The sequence below is a fragment of the Pelobates fuscus genome, chromosome 1 (assembly GCF_036172605.1).
Source record: "Pelobates fuscus isolate aPelFus1 chromosome 1, aPelFus1.pri, whole genome shotgun sequence".
NCBI lineage: Eukaryota > Metazoa > Chordata > Amphibia > Anura > Pelobatidae > Pelobates > Pelobates fuscus.
The window spans coordinates 386,090,825-386,105,433 of NC_086317.1; the positions used below are offsets into that span (position 1 = coordinate 386,090,825).

The window sequence follows — 14,609 nt, forward strand, 5'->3', positions numbered from 1 at the left end:
TGTGTGTGTGTGTGTGTTAGCGTGTTGGGTTCCCTGAATCGTGACAGCTGGGGATTTTAACTGTGTTAGTGACCCTAAAATGGACAAGATGCATATATCAGCTACTTCAATTGACAAAAGAACTGTTTAGCAGGCTAAAAAACTCCATAATATTTGCAAACAATACAATCTTCATGACATATGGAGATTATAACATCCAAGGGATAAAGATTATTCCCACCAATCTTGTGCACATGGCTCATATGCACGGATTGATTTTTGTCTACTTGATGCAAACTCGATTCCTTTATGTAACTCAATTGAAATTAAAGAGAGTCTATGGTCAGACCACAGTTTTATATTAATGGATCTTGGAAATAAATCTCCACCGGTTCGTACTACTTGGAGATTAAACAATGCTCTTATTAATGATCCAAAGAGTAAGGAGGAACTAACTCAATTACTAAAATATTTTTGGTTAGAAAATAGTTCCTCCGATACATCCCCAGCAAATAATTGGTGTACTACCCACTAATAAATTGCCGGGTCCTGATGCCTTTTCGAATTTATATTACAAACATATGCAGTCCTTATTAATCAATCCTCTAACAGAAATGTTCAATCAAATAGCATTAAATGAATCTTTTCCACGCAAATTATTACAGGCCAATATTATTCCAATACTGAAACAAAATAAAATCAGTTCTGATCCCAGCAACTATAGACCTATAGCGTTAATTAACGTGGATATGAAGATATATGCGGCTATCATTGCTGACAGAATTAAGGCTATTATCCCGACTCTGATCCATCCGGATCAGATTGGGTTTGTCCCGGGTAGCTAGCGTCCAATAATACTAGGAGAATAATAGATATTCTAGATTTGGCCAATAGAGATCGGTTTCCCCTCCTGGCCCTGTCATTAGATGCTGAAAAAGCATTTGGCAGGGTCGGGTGGGGTTATCTGAGTGAAGTTCTTAAAGCTTTCGGGCTTAAAGGTTGGATACACAATGCCATAATGGCTCTGTATTCCTCTCCCTCTGCCCGAACTGTGGGTCCTAACATTACAATAGGGTGGTTTGCACTTAAAAATGGTACGCGTCAAGGGTGTCCTCTTTCCCCCTTGTTGTATATTTTGTCTATTGAGCCTTTGGCTATTAATATCAGGAATAATCCACTGATTAAAGGTGTTCAAATGAATTTGCTGGATGTCAAAATATCACTATACGCGGATGATGCGTTACTTACTCTTTCATTTCCAGAGTTTTCTTTAAAATGTTTAATGTTTGAAATTGATAGATATTCCAGCATTTTGAATTTTAAGTTAAATATAAATAAATCTACAGCAATTTTCTTGAACATGAACAAGGATCAGGTAAATAGCCTATCCCATACTTATAAATTTATATGGACAGACTCAGAAATAAACTATTTAGGATTATATATAACTGCTAAAGTGGCTGGAATAATGGAGAGGAATGTCTGGACTCTTATGAAAAACATGAACCTCAATCTTAGAAAATGGAGAAATTTAGAAACCTCTTGGCAAGGTAAAATAAATATTATTAATTCATATATTTTGCCTAAATGGCTATATTTGTTCTCCATGATTCCACTTAAAGTCCCTAGATCTTGGTTAACATTGATTCAATCAAGCTTTAATAATTTTATTTGGAATAACAAAAAACCTAGAATTACTCAAAGGATTCTAACTAAAAAACTGACTAATGGTGGTGTAAATTTTCCCAGTATTGTTTATAGTTATAACGCAAACATCATTAGGCATATATATTTTCTCCAGGATCCCAAACAGGTTTCCGAACCATGGTACATTATCGAGTCTGAAGTGGCTCAAACAGATAAATTACAACACTTTATGTGGTCAGTCACAAGGAACACTCTAATGAATTCGCCCTTAACTAGTTCAATGATATTATTTAAAACTCTGGAAGAGTGGTTAGAAATCAAGAAAAAACTGGGCTTAAATAACTCTATACCCAAGTCATGCACACTTAATATATTGGAAATATTGATAGAAGACTTTTCGCTAAAGTACTGGGTCAATACCGACAAACTAAAGATTGTAGACATTATGCAGGGAGACAATATTCTGTCTTTCCAGTGTATCATCGATACTTTTCATATTCCACGAAGAGAAATTTTCACCTATCTTCGTATAAAAGATGTTATTTACAAAAACGTTATTAAATCTTCTTCTATATTTGGCAAAAAATTGGAATTCATATTTAGTAACCAACCTATTAAAAGGATCACGTCTGTTGCAGCATCTATGTTGGAAGCTCTTAAGCAGTCTCCCTATAAATTGATTAAGACGTGGGAACAAGAACTGGAACTTCAGATTTCTTTAGATGACTGGAACTCCTTTTTAAGTCAGGTAAATAAATATATTCATTGCCTGAACTTGTCTGAATGCCACTTTAAAGTTCTTTATAGATGGTACTATACTCCAACTAGATTGGCCAGAATGTTTGATTCTTCTGATCCAACTTGTTGGAGATGTGGCAGTCATCCAGGTACTTATATACATATTTGATGGTCATGCCCAGCTGTTAAACATTTATTGTCATGGGCCTTTAATATTTTTACATCTATGACTACAAATAGAATTTTGGAGAATGCTGCCTCCGCTCTTTTGCATCTTAATTTGAAATTTAAACTACAAAAAGATATTTGTTTTTTCCACTCACTGTTTAGTCGCTGCTAAAATTATTATTGCGAGACATTGGAAATCATCAAAGCCGTTCAATAAACGGCTACTGATCGATCAAGTCATGTTTCAAATATCTATGGAATATGAGCTGATTAACAATTAGATTTTTATCTTGAAGAAAAAACAATGGTATTGTGACTGGTTAAAAAAAATATAAGGGATTATTTGGGCAACCCTCTCCTTAGACAGATTTTCTTACCTGAATCTAATACTGGATATATTTGTTGATATATAATAGGGAAAAATTAAAGAAAGAGAAAATAGAAGTGAAGAAATATAGAATAGTGATAAAGGAAAATAATCGACCTTGTGCTCTAAATATGGTGTTGGGTTCTTTCACTGTATGTTTTATTTTATGCTGGTCTATAAGTTATCATTTTATAAATATTTATGATGCGGTATTTTGCAACAAAATGTTTAATAAGTCATGTAATTATTTATTTGTCTGTTGTATCATATATGAATTTGATTCTTAGGTCCAGTATATTTGTTGTATACTGAAAAAATTGCTTCAATAAAAATCTATTTAAAAAAAAAAAAGAAACATATCTGGAACTGTTCGGCCCAATGGCTCAGTGGTATGTTTGGAGAAAGACGAATGACACATACGCTAAAAAGAACACTGCCTACAATTAGGCATGGTGGTTGCTCGGTGATGATCTGGAAATGTTTGCATTCTCTGGTGCTGGAAACCTGCAATGTGCAGAAGGCAAAATGGATTCATTGAAGTATCGGGAAATCCTAGGAAAAAAATGTCACGTCGTTTGTGAGAAAGCTGAAGCTTGGGCATTATTGGATCTTCCAACAAGACAGTGATCCCAAGCATACCTCAAATTCCACCAAGGCTTGGTTGCACAAGATGTCCTGTAATATTCTAAAGCTGCCATTACAGTCACCTGACTTAAAACCCATAGAAAATCTCTGGGGGGATTTGAAGAAGGCGGTTGCAGCACGCAAACCCAAAAATATTACTGAAGTAGAAGCCATTGCTTATGAGCAATGGGATAAGATTCCTCAGGAACGCTGCCAGACGCTGGTGTCTGGCTATGCATCTCGGTTACAGCAGGTCATAACAACAATAGAGTTCTCTACTAAGTACGCTTGCCATGACGGGGGTTGAATAATTTAGAGACTGGGGAAGTCATTATAAGTTGCATTTATTTTCAGCTGAATTTTGGGTGACCGTGTGTTCGAGTGACTGTATATGTGACTGTCTGTCTGTAACTGTGTGCATGACTGTCTGGCTATGACTGTGTGTGACTACCTGTAACTGACTGTGTGTGTAACTGTCTGCCTATAACTGTGTGTGTGACTGCATGTGACTATGTATGTGTGACTGTCTGCCTGTGACTGTGTGTGACTGTCTGTGACTATGTGCATGTGACTGTCAATGTATATGTGACTGTCTGCTGCTGTGTGTGTGCGTCAATGTATATGTGACTGTCTGCCTGTAACTGTGTGCATGACTGCCTGTAACTGTGTGTGACTGTATGCCTGTAACGGAGTGTGTGACTGTATGCCTGTAACTGAGTGTGTGACTGCCTGTAAATGTGTGTGTGGGGCTGCAGGGATTTTGTAGAAGGGGGCAGGGGTTTTGTATTGGGACAGGAGTCTTTATAAGGGGGGATAAGCAGGCGATTTGTGGAAGTGGGTTGCAGGGGTTTTGTAGACGGGGGCAATGCAGGATTCGTAGAAGGGGTCAGGACAGGGGTTTTGTAGGAGGGGCTGACAGCGGTTTTGCAAAGTTTACAAATTGTAAAAAAAAAAAAAGAAAACATTTTTTACAGGTTTTTTTTATTGGGGGGGGGGGGGGACGCGAGGGGGGTTGCCAAGCACAGGATCCGCTACGGGTGCCAAATGCCCTAGGTACACCCCTGGTTGTGTTGAGCTATTTCAATGGCTTTTGTTTGATTTGTTCATTGCAAACAGCGTTATATCTGTAAATTTTGACAATAAACCTGATTTTCAATGGGGGTTGAATAATTTGGTTACCCCCGTACATTGTTCTAGTGCTGAATGATATTTTAGCATAAATTATAATTAGTAAACCACCTGCCCCTGGCCACACCCCTACAATTATTATAATTATGAAATAATAAGCAGCATGGCTGGCGAGTGAGATATGGAGTTACACCCCTCCCTTGGCAGCAGCTTTCCCTGGGAACCCTTTGGCTGCTGCTGCTGCGCTCCTGTTTCCGCTAGTTTATGGTCCCTCGGGAATTCCTTCGTCCATATTCGGCAATTTCCGTCAGTGTTCGGCTCGCTCTCTCCTCCCAGACGTGAGAGGTCCTTGGCTGTCTCGCAGATCCTGCATTTCAAACTACTATGTAGGATTACCATTTTTTTTTGTTCTCTTGTTAACCCCGCCCACCTGGCAAGCTGTGGAATGCGGAGCTGTCATTGGATGACTCCGTAACCCCGCCTTCCCCGACCTATGTGAGGCCCCGCCCCCTCCAGTTCCCTGCGTCTTAGACAGTGGTGCTCTTTGGCCGTCTGAGAGGACTCGGTGGCGGATACACGGGACCTGGTTATCTCCCCGGGGACAGCCCTCGGGGACAGCCGGCAGCACGCCCTCCCACGGTACGGATCATGACTGCTAGTGAAGGACCCTGGGAGCGCTCCGTGTGGGCACCGCCGCCCGGCTCCCCGTCAGCCATCAATCACGGCCGCTCAGTGCTGCTGGTGGCTGGGGCCTGAGCTCTTACTCAGCTGGTAACGGAGAGCTTGGGGCGGCCGGCGGCTCCCAGGGGCCGGGAGTGGTCAGCCGGGGTAATGATTGGCGGAGCTGGTGGATGTGCTGCAGAGCATGCCTGAGGGAGTGGTGGCTCAGCATCCTGCTAGAAATGGCAGAGGATGCTGCATGGCAGGATGGGGGGTGCAGAGCTGTGTGCATGGCAGGATGGGGGGTGCAGAGCTGTGTGCATGGCAGGATGGGGGGGTGCAGAGCTGTGTGCATGGCAGGATGGGGGGGTGCAGAGCTGTGTGCAGAGCTGTGTGCATGGCAGGATGGGGTGTGCAGAGCTGTGTGCATGGCAGGATGGGGGGTGCAGAGCTGTGTGCATGGCAGGATGGGGGGTGCAGAGCTGTGTGCATGGCAGGATGGGGGGTGCAGAGCTGTGTGCATGGCAGGGTGGGGGGTGCAGAGCTGTGTGCATGGCAGGGTGGGGGGTTCAGAGCTGTGTGCATGGCAGGGTGGGGGGTTCAGAGCTGTGTGCATGGCAGGGTGGGGGGTTCAGAGCTGTGTGCATGGCAGGGTGGGGGGTTCAGAGCTGTGTGCATGGCAGGGTGGGGGGTTCAGAGCTGTGTGCATGGCAGGGTGGGGGGTTCAGAGCTGTGTGCATGACAGGGTGGGGGGTTCAGAGCTGTGTGCATGACAGGGTGGGGGGTTCAGAGCTGTGTGCATGACAGGGTGGGGGGTTCAGAGCTGTGTGCATGACAGGGTGGGGGGTTCAGAGCTGTGTGCATGGCAGGATGGGGGGTTCAGAGCTGTGTGCATGGCAGGATGGGGGGTTCAGAGCTGTGTGCATGGCAGGATGGGGGGTTCAGAGCTGTGTGCATGGCAGGATGGGGGGGTGCAGAGCTGTGTGCATGGCAGGATGGGGGGTGCAGAGCTGTGTGCATGGCAGGATGGGGGTGCAGAGCTGTGTGCATGGCAGGATGGGGGTGCAGAGCTGTGTGCATGACAGGATGGGGGTGCAGAGCTGTGTGCATGACAGGATGGGGGTGCAGAGCTGTGTGCATGACAGGATGGGGGTGCAGAGCTGTGTGCATGACAGGATGGGGGTGCAGAGCTGTGTGCATGACAGGATGGGGGTGCAGAGCTGTGTGCATGACAGGATGGGGGTGCAGAGCGGTGTGCATGACAGGATGGGGGTGCAGAGCGGTGTGCATGACAGGATGGGGGGTGCAGAGCGGTGTGCATGACAGGATGGGGGGTGCAGAGCGGTGTGCATGACAGGATGGGGGGTGCAGAGCGGTGTGCATGACAGGATGGGGGGTGCAGAGCGGTGTGCATGACAGGATGGGGGGTGCAGAGCTGTGTGCATGACAGGATGGGGGGTGCAGAGCTGTATACAGGGGAGGTTGGGGTGCGGGGGCCTTGTGGTTGTGCCCTTTTGGCTAAAACTTGCAGCAGCACTGCATTGGTGGCAATTTTGGAAAACTAGGTTGTATTGAGCTCATTGGATTGTAATACAATGAAGTGGAAATATTGATGGAGAAGTATAAGGGTTGTTGTTGATCAATAATAGGAAACAACCATACTAGTTGGAGTGCTAAAAGACAGCCTTCACTGCAATACCTACTTGCTATCTGCAGGAGTGTAAATGTGCGAGTAGAATACAGGCTAGGTATTCATTGAATTCTAAATTAATGCTATTCAGTATGATGCACAATGCCAGTGTGGGTTGGAGGCTGTTGTAGGGATCAGCATCGTGTTGTAAAGCCAATGTACTTAAATTATGAGGAGATGGTTTCTTGAGAGAAGCCACTAGCTTTGTAGTGATAATCTAACAGATGCAGTGACAAACCATATAAAGAGGTAGATGAGACAATACTTGGTTCTAATTCAAGTGTTCTCTGATGGCAACGTTAGAAATAGAGTCCAGACTAGTTGAGGGGAGAACAAAAAAAAAACGTCTTTAACCCCTTAAGGACCAAACTTCTGGAATAAAAGGGAATCATGACATGTCACACATGTCATGTGTCCTTAAGGGGTTAATAAGGAGATTAGTTTTTTGTTTTTTTTTTCTCTAGGAGAATTTCATGTGATCCTGTGAGCCCTGGTACCATATCTTTTGATTTTCACACAACATGCGGTGAAGTCAATCTGGAATGAAAGTTAGGATTTAAAATTTTTTTTTTTTTTACAATTTATGTTTATCACGTATAATTGGCAAATGATTTTGTATAATCTGGGTGGGGAGGGCAAATGTAGAAATCTCCTTTGCTGTATTTACCCATTTTCTATAATTGAGCGCCATCTAGGCTCCCATTCAATCATCTTTATAAATGTTGCCTTTATCTGACATTGAACATAGTTACATAGTTACATAGTTACATAGTTAGATAGCTGAAAAGAGACTTGCGTCCATCAAGTTCAGCCTTCCTCACACCTGTTTTTTGCTGTTGATCCAAAAGAAAAGAAAAAAAAAAAAAAAAAAAGAAAAAAACCCAGTTTGAAGCACAATTTTGCAACAAGCTAGGACAAAAAATTCCTTCTTGACCCCAGAATGGCAGTCAGATTTATCCTTGAATCAAGCAGTTATTACCCTACATTGAAAGATTATATCCTTGAATATTCTGTCTTTGCAAGTATGCATCTAGTAGCTGTTTGAACATCTGTATGGACTCTGATAAAACCACTTCTTCAGGCAGAGAATTCCACATCCTGATTGTTCTTACAGTAAAAAAACCTTTCCTTTGCCTTAGACGAAATCTTCTTTCTTCCAGTCTAAACGCATGGCCTCGTGTCCTATGTAAAGTCCGGTTTGTGAATAGATTTCCACACAATGGTTTGTATTGGCCCCGAATACATGGTGATAGAGAAGAAACAGAATCCACATGGTAGATTTCTCACTATTCAAAAGACTTCTACATTTATTGTGTGTGTCTGTCTGTCTGTCTGTCTCTGTCTGTCTCTCTCACTAGTTAAAGGGACACTATAGTCACCTGAACAACTACAGCTTATGTAGTTGTTCAGGTGAGAGCTATAGCTCCTTGCAGGCAATCTAATGTAAACACTGTATTTTCAGAAAAAATACAGTGTTTACATTGATTGATAGGAATACCTCCAGTGGCCGTCACTGAGACAGCCACCAGAGGGACTTTCTATCATGTATGGCCCTAAAAATACATCTGACGTGTGCAGGAGAGAGAAGGCACTGTGTGCGTGCCTTCTCTCTCCTGCCTGTCAGCAGAGGAGAGGGGGCGGGCAAAGACGCAAGCTGAGCTGTCAGTCAGCTCTCAGCCGCGCACACTGGGCGGTAGTGCGCTCAGGACTTCTTAGGGTGGCATGAATGCGCACAAGGGAGCAATGACGCTTCCGAATAGAAGCGTCTGATGAAATAGGGGGCGCGGCTTCACAAGGCTCCCGGCGCTGGAACGAGGTGAGTAAAAAGGGCTGCCTGGAGTGTCCCTTTAACCCCTTAAGGACCAAACTTCTCGAATAAAAGGGAATCATGACATGTCACACATGTCATGTGTCCTTAAGGGGTTAATACATTGCTAAACACAAATATACACACCAGTCAAGCCATAAGACTTGCTTTTCCCACAGAAATCACACTTTAACAGTGCTCTCACTACTTCAAGGGATTCTGGGTAGGCGTGTACAAATGAGCTCAACCACATTTTTGCCTCATAATTCCACTTTATACATGGAGTATGTGTCTGCTGTATTCAACAGCTTTGAAACACAACTCAGGAAAAGGAGCAAAGCCAGTGAGCCACTCATGGACAGCTGTTTCGTTGTTAATGCAACTCATCAACATGAGGTTGGTTACTGGCTTGCTATGGAGGCTTGGCGTTACTTGTAAATATCAAGAGTTGTGGTGGGGGAAAAAGTGTGGATGAAAACCCCTTCCACCTAAAGTAAGTGGATAGTTAATACATGGGTATACATATATATATATATATATATATATATATATATATATATATATATACACACACACACTTGAAATATAGGAGCCAGCAAAAAAAAAGTTGAGGCATTTTTATTTTTTTATTTTAAGCTAGCAAAGCTTCCTTTTCAGCTACAAAAAGCAATTTCTTTAATGGTCAATATAGTTACCAGAACCACTACAGCTTAATGTAGTGGTTCTGGTGTCTATAGCCAGTCCCTTCAGGGTTTTCAATGTAAACACTACCTTTTCAGAGAAAAGGTAGTGTTTGCATTGCTGCCTAGTAACACCTCTAGGTGTGCAGCACCTTCAATAAGTATCTCCACGCTTTGCATATTGGCACTTAAGGTTCCCCATAGAGATGCACTGATTCAATGCCTCTCTATGAGGAGATGCTAATTAGTTCATGCGCAATAGCCTAGAAAAGCATTGGCTTGGCTAAGATCAACAGAAGTGATTGCTATTCATGACAAGACAGGCAAGGCATTGGGGAAAAAGGTGAGTAAAATCACTTTTGCCATGCAAACAGAGAGGGACTAGTCACCTCAACAGACACACACAAATTCAGAAATTATAATTTAAAAAAAAAAAATATATATATATATATATATATATTTTTTTTTTATTGAAATCCACCCTTCCTTTGGGAGAGCTGGAGTAGATTGGCTTCCCTCGGGTCCAGTGGGGCTGTCATGTTCCTGCTCTGCTACCTCTCGCGGACTGTTTAGTATGCCGGGGCCAGAGTGACGTCATATTGCGGCTCCTGGTATCACTGCAGAGTGAGCAGTGCAGGAACATGACAACTCTCTCCCTTGCCGCCCTGCTCTGCCCCACACCGCTGTCCTACAGCCGGGCAACAATATGAGAGACTGATAGTCATACAGAAAATTATTACTTCAAGTTATTGCTGCTAAAGGTGGTTCTACAAGCTATTAAATCATACGGTGTACTTGGTTTGTCAAATATGGCTTCTCCATTTTGGCTTTATTTTTTATTAAATAAATCATAACACGGTGTAATATGTCATGTGTTGTTGTTCATCTAAAGTTGTATTTAAGTAAGTTTAATTCCTGTTAAGGAACAGATTATTGTTGGTATGTCCTGATAAGTAAAACCATAGAGGAGGGTGTACTTTTTTCCATGATTATATTGTAGATTTAGCAACCACATTTTATAACCCCTAGATAAATATCCTGCAACGTTTCTTTTCTTCTCATTTGTATTATGAGTCTTGACTGGATTGTATTATGTCAAATGCTATATCTATCTATCTATAGATGATAGATATACACAATATAAAACTGAGCTTTCTCAGAAGTTATAGGTGATTTTCAATATTTTATTCAATGGTGTAATTTCCATTAAGAGATGCTCTTTAAAGGGTTACTACAAGCACCATGAACAGTTCATTGGTTTGAAGTAGTCATGGTGTCTGCAGTCTGTATGTGCATCATCTTGCTTTTAAACACTGCACATACAGAGATTAACACCTCTGTTGCCAGAAGTGCAACTCCACCTCTATCCATGTCATTAACTAGTCAGGCTAATGTGAAATGTTGACTTCTGTGGTAGTGATGGTACCACCGGACAGCCAATGGGCATGGCCTAACGTTTGGCTATCCCTAGTGTATTATGTAAAACAGCACTTGTTACAGCTGAGGGGTTTAGAACTGTTGGACAGTTAAACTATTGAAACGTAAAGTATTGAAGGTCATGCATGCTCTGACTACTTATGATTGGTTATCTTTACTATAGACCGAGAAACCACAGTTTAGTACATGTCTACAGCAGTTCTAGTCCTACTTATGTGGTGTGTCTGTGTTTTTGCAAAAAAGGTGTAGCATATCAGGATGCCTAGGTGAGTTGGCTTCAGGCAGTAAAAGTGGTGGTATTCCAGTTACACTTGATTAACTACTTTTAATCCGGCTAGTGATGTCAGTGTTGTCTGCTGGACACTGGAAATACTGAAGTAAATGTTTCCCAAGAGGGACAAACCCATCTTTTTTAATATGTAAAAGGTTATTTGTGGAAACTAACCTCATTTAAAATTTGTATGTTGCAACATCTGAATCATTGGAGTACTTTCCTGATCACACGGGGGCTGCTGACATTGAACTACTACCAGGATATGTATTTTTACTATTGGAGAGACAAGATTGACATGGAGGGCTTACTTATTATATTTATATAGCGCCAACAAATTCCGCAGCGCTTTACAATGGGTGGACTAACTAACATGTAATTGTAACCAGAAATACGATTACATGCTAGAGGGAGTGGGGTGAAGTGACACAAAAGTTAAGGATAGTATTAGGGAAGTAGATTGGTAGAATAGTATTCACTGAAGACTTAGTGTTGTGTTTTTTTGTTTGTTTTTTGTGTGGATGAGTTCCAAACAATGTGGGTGCACTTCATTTTTCACTTGTACATTTTGTTCTGAAACAATTCCTAATATACCACTCGTAACAGTGTTGTCAGAGCACCATAACAACTTTGCCTCTTTCCTAGCCCCAGTTTAGCGATCGTGCTTGCAGTTACACTTCACACATCAATCACTCTGCACCTCAAACTTGCTTCCCCAGCTTTTTAGTATTTGTAATTATTTGTATGTTGTTTGCGTGTGTGCAAGCATGCACTATAAGTCCCTAGTAAGTTTTTTGGGGGATTTTATATACTTCTGCATTGAACTGTAACTTGCACAATTTCTAGAATTAAATACATTAATTAATGGGATCTATCTTATAGTTTTCTTTTAATGAAAACTGTTAGTAAAACCGGTTTTTTTTAAGGTTTTTTTTTTTTAAACCCTTGCAGTCAGGTATTTTTTTTTTTTTTTTTTTTTAATCCTTAGGAACAGGTGACATGTCATGATTCCCTTTTATTCCAGAAGTTTGGTCCTTAAGGGGTTAAAGGAACACTATTGTTAGGAATACAAACATGTATTCTTAATGCTATAGCGCTGGACTACTTATATAGGTTGATCCTTTCCCTCCTAACACCCAATTAAGTAAAAAGATATTTTACTTACCTTTTCTCCGTTACTGTACTGGTCTTGCGGTGATCACCAGCTCCTTGTCAGTTTTGATGATCTCAGTCAATCTAAAGCTTTTCCAAAATATGGCCTTGAAATGCTATTGCGCATGAATGGCAAAACAATCCTCTGCGCCAAACAGCATCTCCTCATAGAGCTGCATTTCATCAATACACCTCGATTGTAAGCATTCCGTGTCTCCATGCAGAATGGGGAGATGCTGAATGTAGGTCCTGCAAAGCTTGCAAGACCTAACCCGGGGAGTCCCTTTAGGGTCTGTCTGAGTTACCACCACTAGAGGTGTTGCTAGGTTGCAAGCCTGCAGGGACAGGCTATAAGCTTAAGTGTTTTTGGTGACCCTTGTGTCTGTTTAAAAACTGAAATAAAGTCAAAAGCTTTTCTTCAATCCAGTGCCAAGACAAAGTTCTCCCTGTAGCCTGACTTACCTTCAGTTATCCTCCTTACTTTGCGGTCCAATGAAATCCTTGCATTATTTGACTTGGGTGAATGAGTGTCAGACGTATTTGCTCTGGGTCCGGGCAGGGGGATCGAGGGATGTAGGCAGTAACTGAGGAAGGTATGGAGTGGAGGGACAGTGGCTGCATTGGGCAATGTGTTTTTTCATTGGGCGATAAACGCATTTCTTGAACAGAACTTGTATTACTCAGCCTGTAATAGAGTACCACGCTAACTGGATCACAGCTCTTGGAGGTAGAGTTGCAACCTCAGGAGTTTGGTCAAATATCATCGACCACTTTTAAACATTGAAGTGGCTATAAAATGATGGTTATAAACTCTCACTCTCTTTCTAAAATTTTCGTTGATGTGCTGTTTAGTTCCCACACCAAGGACGACTCCTATTCCCTGCTGAGACTTTCTCCAGGAGCAGTTTATGACATAATGAGTGAAACTGCGCTGTTTAATTCTGAGCTGACTGACAGGAACCTGAGGTGGCGTTACACCCTGGCCAAAAACGCTAAGAAACTAGGGACTGGGACTACTGGTAATTGTATTTTTATATATAATTTTCACATAATTGTTTTTTTATTAGTTATATATTGGAAGATCCGCCCAACAACCCAGGCAGTCCCCCTGCAGCCAATCTTGCCATTCCGAGTCATGTGAAAGTGATGACACCACGATCACATGACCCAGATCGGTGAGATTGACAGGTTGACTGCAGAGAGACTGCCTAGGTTGTCAGGCAGATCTCCCAATATATAACGAATAAAATAATATATAAAAGATAGATATATAGACTACTGGGTGTTCAAATTGACATTATTAATGAAGCGCAAAAAACTGACCGTGTGATGCTTAAAGAGGTCTTGCACCACGACAATACTCCAGAAGGATGCGTAGGCAGAATACTGGGGATAGTTGCGGGGCAGGCAGGCATTGTTGTACCTGTGGGACATCACAGCACACAAATATGTTATATTGCAGTAAAAACTAACAGTAGTATGACATTCACAGTTAAATTATCATGCAGAGCTTAGAAAATAACAATATTTCTCATACTCAATGTTGTGGTTCTGGTGTTTATAGCATGTCCTTGGGCTCTTTAATGTAAACACTTCAGTGAAATGGCAGTGTTTACATTGCTGTCTAGTGGCAGTCACTCAGAAGGCCACTATGGGTGCTAACTTTATCAGTGCTGTGCACTGGCGTTCAGCGCTTCACTCCCTGCATGGCGATTCTGAACATTCCTCATAGAGATGCATTGATTCAGTGCATATCTATGAGGAGATGCTGATTGGCGCAGTGCGGCGCTTTCCTATGATAAAGCATTGGATTGGCTGAGATCATTAAGCTTGATGATCTTCGTCACGGAGGCAGTGCCAGCTGCGATGAGTCCAGCGTGGGAGCAAAGGTGAGTAAAATCACTTTTTTAATGCTCTGACAGGGGGACTGGGGACCTAAATAGTTAGTTTTAAAACTATAGTGTCAGGAATACACATTTATCTATAGTGTTCCTTTAAAATGAAAGCGGTAAATTATGGTTGAGAAGATAGCTCAAATTCTTGGTCTTGTTTTAGTTCAGAGCCTGGAGGTACTCACCTCCGCCGCGATCCTCTTCTGGAGGGCTGCCTGACAGCCCAGGCAGCCTCCCACGGCAAATGAGGCCCCCGGGGGCCATGTGATCGCTCTTAAAGAGCGATCACATGGCCCCCTATAGCTGGCTATGGATCTGCCAGCAGGGGGGCTGTCTGAAATATCAGACAGTCCCCCTGCTGGTAGGAAG

The 14,609-nt window shown here is 42.3% G+C and overlaps 1 protein-coding gene across 2 annotated transcripts in view; it reads left to right on the forward strand.

The window, feature by feature from the left end:
• The first annotated feature begins 5,195 nt into the window (after nucleotides 1–5,195).
• The window catches only part of SPATS2 (spermatogenesis associated serine rich 2), a 111,368-nt gene continuing 101,954 nt past the window's right edge, over nucleotides 5,196–14,609 (forward strand). The window contains exon 1 of one of the 2 annotated variants that reach the window (XM_063426178.1): nucleotides 5,196–5,290. The gene's annotated coding sequence lies outside the window, so the exon portion shown is untranslated. The remainder of the gene's footprint in view (nucleotides 5,291–14,609) is intronic. The other variant, XM_063426161.1, reaches the window with a different exon arrangement.